This window comes from Engystomops pustulosus, chromosome 1 (assembly GCF_040894005.1).
Source record: "Engystomops pustulosus chromosome 1, aEngPut4.maternal, whole genome shotgun sequence".
Taxonomy (NCBI): domain Eukaryota; kingdom Metazoa; phylum Chordata; class Amphibia; order Anura; family Leptodactylidae; genus Engystomops; species Engystomops pustulosus.
Window position 1 is genome coordinate 194,096,364 of NC_092411.1, and position 8,668 is coordinate 194,105,031.

Consider the following 8,668-nt stretch of genomic DNA (forward strand, 5'->3'; position numbering starts at 1 on the left):
TTAAAGGGCCAGTAACATTTAAATTCTTCATTACAGTGTATGTCAACAACATTTTACAACAAATTAACAACTAATTACATATTAGCTTATATTTTAAGGACCCATTTGTATATGAATTATGCTGATTCCTGGAATACCCATTTAATTGTTTTAATTTAATGTGAGACACCTACATGACTGTGTATTTAGCTTAGAAATACAGTATATGCATCTTTTAACTTGCCACCCTGCATGGCCCATACTACATCACATCACTACACATCACTACAATCTCCATTGATGGACAGTATATCAACATAAAACCCTTGTCACAAAGGGTTTTCCAAAAGTTTTCTACAGGGTTTAAATCAGGTCTCTGGGCTGGTCATTTCATTGTGTCAGTATTTCTGTTCCAAGGACTGCTCTACCCATTTTGCTGTGTGACAAGGGGGCATTTTCCTGCATGAAATTTGCTTAATGATTGAGTGATGACCACAAAGGAGGAACCACGTGTTGTTAATGAAGGTGATGAGATGGTACTAGCTGACAACTGGGACCGTAATCTAAGTGGCACCTGGTCTTCACCAGAGCCCGCCGCAAAGCAAGATGGACTTGCTGCAGCAGGGTGCCACCAGGTCGTTCCACAGGTGTGACTAGCCCGCGGTGACAGCCAAGGTCGAGGTACAGAATCAGGAACCAGGTTCGAGGTCAGGGACAGGCAGGAAGTCAGGGCTGGCAGCAGAGACGCACAGTAACAGGTCAGGTCCGAGGTCACAACAGGAATACAAGGCAAACAGGAACGGGAACAAGGAACAAATGCAGGGAGCAAAGAAGCTTTCTCTCATGCTAATGAGTGAGTGATGGGAGCTGCTGGTTTTTATGGGAAACCAGGAAGTACCAGCGCCAATCAGCAGTGCGCTGGCCAGTTAAAGCTTCGAGGGCCAGCAGGAGCATGGAGAGGTGAGTGCGGGCCAGGGGGCACAGCACCACAGAGAGGGGTACGGGTGTGCCTGCGATTCGTGACATGGATCGCGGTGGAACCCATGACAGTACCCTCCCTTCCTTCGGCCTCCCCCTCTTCTTGGTCCCAAGAAACACCTGGAGGAGACTTCGATCCAAGATATTCTCCACAGGATCTCCCAGGATCTCCACAGGCCCGAACCCATTCCAGTCTATAAGGAAGAACTGATTAGCTCTCACGGTCTTCATGTCCAATGCCTCCTTAACTTCGTATCAGTAGAGTCAGTGTCAGGAGCAGGAGAATGTTGAGAGAAGCGGTTCAAGATGACAGGTTTCAGGAAGGAGACATGGAAGGAGTTCGGGATGCGGATAGATGGAGGAAGACAGAGTTTGTAGGCTCTGGGTAGGCTCTGGGTTGATGTTCTTGATTACTTCAAAAGGACCAAGGAATCAGGGACCAAACTTGTAGTAAGGTATCTTCAGACGGATATATCTAGAAGATCACCACACCTTGTCACCTGGAAAGAAGACAGGAGTCCGACACTTCTTGTCAGCCTGGGTCTTGGTGCGGTCTGTGGCTCGGAGAAGAGACTGGCGGGTCTGATCCCAAATTGAATTGAGGTCCTGCACCAGATCCTCTACCGCAGGGACATCGGATGGAGTAGACAGCGGAAGAGGAGAATAAGGGATTCGTCTGTAGACCACAAAGAATGGAGCTGCGCCGGCAGACCCAGAGTCCGGGGAGTTATAGGAAAACTCAGCCCATGGTAGCAGAACAGCCCAGTTTTCTTGATGGGCTGAGACAAAGTGGGGGAGGTAACAGCCCACAGTCTGATTCACCCTTTCTACTTGACCATTTGACTGAGGGTGGTAGGCAGAAGAAAAGTCCAGGTTAACTTGCAGCTGGTTACACAAAGAGTGGCAGAATTTGGACACAAACTGGACCCCTCAGCCAGACCTGCGTGGGATTAAATATGCTGAAAATCATTGTAGTGCGTGTGAGGCATTGCAAGGAAGTGAATGTGCAAAAAGTGATAAACCATGCAGTGAACAAAGTGAGAGGAGTGAGACCGAGTGAACAGAGGGGTGCACTGGTTTATCACTTTTTGCACATTCACCTCCTTGCGATGCCTCACACGCACTACAATGATTTTCAGCATATTTAATCCCACGCACAACAACTATGTACACGCTTACCTCATTTTTCCCAACATGGTTTTGCTTTTCATTCATCATTATTCACACTTACAAGTTTATATTTTTGTTCATTGGAAACAATTGGTTATTTCACATTGAGTTCCAGGCATCCTTTAGTCACATTTTTTATCATAATATCCATGATTCCAACTTGTTTATATATAAATATATTTTCTCAAGCAACAAGGCTTATATATGCATATTATAATTTATCAAGTGTTTATTTTCCGAATACCAACTTATACTGTGCTCTGTTACACATGTTTATTGAAGGGTTGCATGCATTTAATAACACTAATGACCTTTACCATGTTTTAGTATATGACCTACATCTGAAATTCTTGCCCATGATATGATTATTTGGAGTGGTCACATACTCTTGGCGTTCCTTTGATGGTCCCTTACATTACCTGTTATTACGCTCCGAGTATCACAGCGTTTCTCGCACTTTACCCTGGGTTTGCCCGTCCTGGGGTCCTTGGGCGGGGGGCGTGGCACTGCCATCACATGACTCGGTGGCCACACCACCTCTGTGATGTCACTGCCAGACCCGCTTGATGCGAGATGCGGGCCAACTGAGCATGCGGCGACCACACAGGTGGATTGCCGCAATTGACAGCTCCCGATCGCTCATTGGTCAGGTCCGAGTTATATGTCCGATCATGCGTATGTCACATTACCCCTTGAGAAAGACCGGCGGGTTGAAACGTGTGTTGGGGGATTTCGCAAGCCAGGTAACCATGGTCACAGGGACCCGGACCATCATTCTAGAATAATGCACTTACGTTTTTTACTTCAGTGTTACTATATTGCATTTGATATGGTTAATATTACTTGTGGTCCAGATGGGCATACTTAATAATGGTTGGTTACCTTATTGTGCCTTTTATCATTACTGATCTCATGTACCATGGCTGCTGCTCATGTAAATTTTGGTCTCTCCTTTAGCCATACCTTTTACACATTTGTTTTATCATGATTTGTGATTAATAAAGTTTATTTATCAATTTTCCACATTTTTGTGCATGTTATTCCTCTCGTGCTCTTTGTTGTGTAATGGATTTTCCTGTTTAGTTGAGAGGAGCACTCAGTGTCCCATGCCATAACTGCCTTGTATATTGGTATAGGTTTGATTAACTTCTTTATGTATAATTATTAAGAACTATCTGTATCTAGTGCTAAATTTTAGTTGATATGTTTTGCATTTATATATAAAAAAGATGACATTTTTCTAAAAAAATTCTAAAAATTCTAAATCATCTCATTTTCAGACAGACCACCCAAATTAGTTACTAAATAACATTTCCCATATGTCTGCTTTATGTTTTAATTTTTTTTAAATGTTTTTTATTTTATTATAACATCACATCGCTTACAATTTGAACAGCGATTTTCCTGATTTTCACAGAAATTTCTGTATTTAATTTTTTTGGAGATTTTTGTTCATAATGATTTTTGGAATATATAATATTAGAAAACTCCTACGAATCACCACATTTTCAAAACTGTACCCCTCAAACTATTAAAAATAGCTATTACAAAGCTCATTAACCCTTTGAGAGCTTCATAGTTACTTAAAATAGAGGTGAAATTTAGAATGGTTTAATTTTCTCAGTAAAACGTTCATCTAGCCATAAAAATCACACATTTACAAAAGATAAAATGAGAAAACCCATCTTGACATGTTGTACTTTACACTGGATCCATTTTGGAGTAAATACATTTTTTGATCACTTTTATTGCCTTTTTTGTGTGACAAGATAATTTTTGGTAACTTTTAAAAAAACTTTTTATGACTTTTTTGACGTTTTTTTTAATGACGTGTGTGTTCAGTAATGAGTTACCATATATTCTGGCGTATAAGACAACTTGGTGTATAAGACGACCCCCCTACTTTCCTGTTTAAAATATAGAGTTTAAGATATATTCGCCGTATAAGACTACCCCTTTTCCAACGCATACAAAAATTAAAAAAAAAACAGATTTGAATTTAACATGGTCCTTTTTTTAATTTAAATTCTTATGACATGCAGGTATATAGCAGGAAAACTGTCGCTCATAAACATAAGGCATACAACAACAACATTACCATCGTCCATTTTACTGTAAATGTTACCATACTGTACCTTAAATTTTTATTTTATTAAATATTCCATGCCATGTACTCAGAAGCGGGAAAAAAATTCCAAATGCAATGAAAATGGTGAAAAAAAGCATTTGCGCCATTTTCTTGTGGGCTTGGATATTACGTCTTTCACTGAGCGCCCCAAATTACATGTCTACTTATTCTTTGGGTCGTTACGATTACGGGGATACCAAATTTGTATAGGTTTTATAATGTTTTTATACATTTACAAAAATGAAAACCTCCTGTACAAAAATAATTTTTTTGATTTTGCCAACTTCTGGCGCTAATAACTTTTTTATACTTTGGTGTACGGAGCTGTGGGTGGTGTAATTTTTTGTGAAATTTGATAATATTTTCAATGATATCATTTTTAGGACTGTACGACCCTTTGATCACTTTTTATAGATTTTTTTATATTTTTCAAAATGGAAAAAACGTGCCATTTTCGACTTTGGGCGCTATTTTCCGTTACGGGGTTAAACACATTGAAAAACCGTTATCATATTTTGATAGATTGGGCATTTTCGGACGCATCGATACCTGATGTATTTATGATTTTTACTGTTTATTTATATTTATGTCAGTCCTAGGGAAAGGGGGGTGATTTGAAATTTTAGGGTTTTTTATTATAATTTTTTTTTAAAACTTTTTTTTATTTTTATTTATACTATTTTTCAGACTCCCTAGGGTACTTTAACCCTAGGTTGTCTCATCGATCCTACCATATACTGCTATACTACAGTATGGCAGTATATGGGGTTTTCCTCATTCATTGCAATGTGCTATCAGCACATTGTAATGAAGGGGTTAAAACGAAATAGCCTCCGGTCTTCGGAAGACCCGAGGCTACCATGGAGACGGATCGCCCATGCGCCGCTATCTTTTTGAGGCTGCCGGCAGCTTTGCCGGCAGCTTTGCCGGCAGCCAACGCTGTGAAAACACCCGCGATCGGTGCTAGCACCAATCGCGGGTGTTACCGGTAAGCCTTTGCTGCAATATGCAGCAAAGACTTACCGGCTATGGAGAGGGCTCAGCCTGTGAGCCCTCTCCATGCAGCGCGACCCGACCGCCGCCGTGAATACACAGCGGGCGGTCGGGATTACCGCCGTATAAGACGACCCCAGAGAAGACAGAAGATTTTTCTGTCTTATACGCCGGAATATACAGTACTTTAATTGTACAGGTCGCTATGGACACGGTGAGACTAAATATGTGGGGTTTGTTGGGTGATTTTCACTTTTTAACTTTTAACATTTAACTTTTAAATGTAAAAAGTGCTTTGGGCATTTTTATTAATTTGTTGACCCTTCTTTTTTTTAACACATTTTTATTTAAGGCTATAGTAAAAAAAAACTAAAATCTCCACCATAACAGGATAATGGAGTGCACACTGGCATCCGGCCAGGATAAATCCACAAAAGCAAAAAGATTCGCTGGGGCACCTCTGTAATAAAAATACATGACTTCTTTATTGGCGATCCATTAAAACATATAATGAACATGTAGTCAGTGTAGAAAAATGCTTCACCTTTTGGCATAATAGAAAGTCTTACTTATGGTTTACTAAAAGACATGTTCCACACAAACATATAAAGCAAGCTGACTAATTGTTATTAAGCAGTAGGTCACATCTAAACAAGCACATTGATCAAGGCTTGCTTGGTAAAATCAGATAAATTAAATCCATAAATAGATAAATGGAGAGAAACATAAATTACTTCTAATAAGTATAGTCTGTGCAGAATTATTAGGCAAGTCTATTTCTTTGTATTATTGAACCACAACTATCTACTCAATCAACTCAAAAGACTCATAAATATCAACACTTAATATTTTTGGAAGTTGGAGTATGTTTTTTTTTAGATTTGTCTACCTTAGGAGGTATCTATTTATATGTAACTATTACTGGGCAGGATTATTAGGCAACTTAATAAAAACCAAATATATAACCATCTCACTTATGCGTTTATTTTCACAAGGTAAACAAATATAACAACAGGAAATGTAGAAATAAACATTTCTGACATTCAAAAACAAAACCAAAAATAAATAATTTCTAATACAAGTATACCCATCTTTCTTCATGATGACACTCAAAAGCCTTGCATCCATAGATTCTGTCAGTTGCTTGATCTGTTTACGATCAACGTTGCATGCAGCAGCCACCACAGCCTCCCAGACACTGTTGAGATAGGTGTACTGTTTTCCTGTAGATCTTACATTTTATGAGGGACCACAGGTTCTCTATGGGGTTCAAATTAGGTGAACAAGGGTACCGTGTCATTATTTTTTTAATTATATCTTCCCAAGTATCAGATTGGCAATATTTAGCTACTCTCTTTGCAGGTCGTGTATCTTTTTTGCCCATAATCCTGTCTGATTCCTCCGTCCCATTTTTGGAAATATGCCGCCTAGAATGTTTTATTTTTTTTTTACTATCCTTCCTATTGGTATTTCTCCCTTAATATGTATTGGAGGAATCTGTGTTTGTATCATGTGGTTCATTTAAACATATACACACACCTTAAATGAAGCAATACTAATAGAGGATCGAAAAGTCTTCTTAAAACACACAGTTCTCATTGTTTATTTGAGTACGATTGGTGTTATAACATGGTTGTATCAGGTGGTTCCTGTTCAGATGATGTAGTCCACCCTTCTAGATAAGTCTGTATGATGAGAAGAATGGAATCCTGGCATTTCTTTAAAATGGATTTTGTCCCCATTCTATAGGAGTTGTAACTACAATAAAGTTTCCAATCAGGGACACTATTGTGTTCATAATCATAAAACATCCCTTTTCTATTTATTTTTTTTGGTTTGCATCTATAGATATGTGTGAGCTTGTATAAAATCAACATCATTGGTGAAGGTGGCTAGTGATGATTCCAGATCCTCAGATATAAGTCTATACCCCATTATATAGAAAGGTCCAATTGGCTTTAAATGGTCTGTAAGTTCACTGTATGGACAATGCTTTTGTTTGTCAAACATTTTAAATACGACCTGCAACAATGACTCCCTTCTTATGTGGCCCCCTGCGCAATTTAGCCCTATGCGGACATCTGCCTCTCTGCCTTAACAGAACACTTTAATGTAGTTAGATGGCAACGGGAGATAAGGGTAAGGTAAACTGTGTATTACTATATCCAATATGCTGCTACTGACATTGTTAATATAGCACAACAGCCATGCAATATCAGCCATGCAATAGCAGCTGAAGTCAGGAGCTTCAACAGGACCCCAACAATCTATTAGATTTGTAAAGAAAACAATATGACAGCTATAAATTTTAAAGAGAATTCCAATCCTCCATGAAAATTGATTGCTTTTCTGGCCCCACCTAAATATTACAAATTACCATGGTATGATATCCTGTAGGTATCTATATCTGCATTACAATATTTAATATATATGTACCCTATGGCTATACTTAATAAACCTGGCCGTGTATCAGGTATGTATGTGCATGGTGAAAGAAGATTGTCATCATGGTATAAATAATATGTCATGCAATGTGTAGTCAGGCATCTGTGATCGAAAGAACTAATGTGATCTGCAACATGTGTAACCAGAAATTAGAGAGGAGATGTACATTATACATATTGTAGTGAACATGTTATATTGATTTTCACATTTTCATTGCATTTTCTTTCAATAAATAAGCCTTAAATATTCTTTGGTCATAGGAGAAAGTCTGTTTGCAAATCACAGACAGAACAGTAACACACCAAAATCATTATACATGTGAACATGTTTAAGGTCTAATATGGGACTTCTTTTGTAGTTTGACCTTCTATATTTTCTTTACAAATTAGAAGACAGCAGCAGTACTAACCCACAAAGTTACAGGGGTAAAATATGATTACCTTGTACATGAATGACCTGGGCTCTTATTATAAAATAATAACTGTTCACACAGACTAGTGGTGTAAAGTTTAAGCAGTTCCCATGAACTAAAAGTCATACAGCCACCAGTTGCCAATAGTCACGCAGCCACCAGTACCCAATAGTGACTAAGGCCCCATTGGCCAATAGTCATGCAGCCCACAGTAGCCAACAGTCATGCAGGACCCATTAGCTAATAGTCACACAGTAGCCGATAGTCATGCAGACCCCAGCAGTCAATAGTTTCACAGCTCCCACTAGCCCATAGTCATGCAGCTCCCCGTAGCCAATAGTAATGCAAGCCTAGTAGATAATAGTCACGCAGCTGCATTTTTTTTATAAGCAGAACAGTTATTTTTGTATATTTTTACATGTACTAGTAAACAGTTTCCTCTAGAGAAACTCATATAATGTGTTTAACTAATGTGCATATTTTTTAAGTAAAAGGGAAGTTAAGGTGATCCACAATATACTGTATTTCCAGGAACAATTAGAAACAATGACACTGTATTTTGC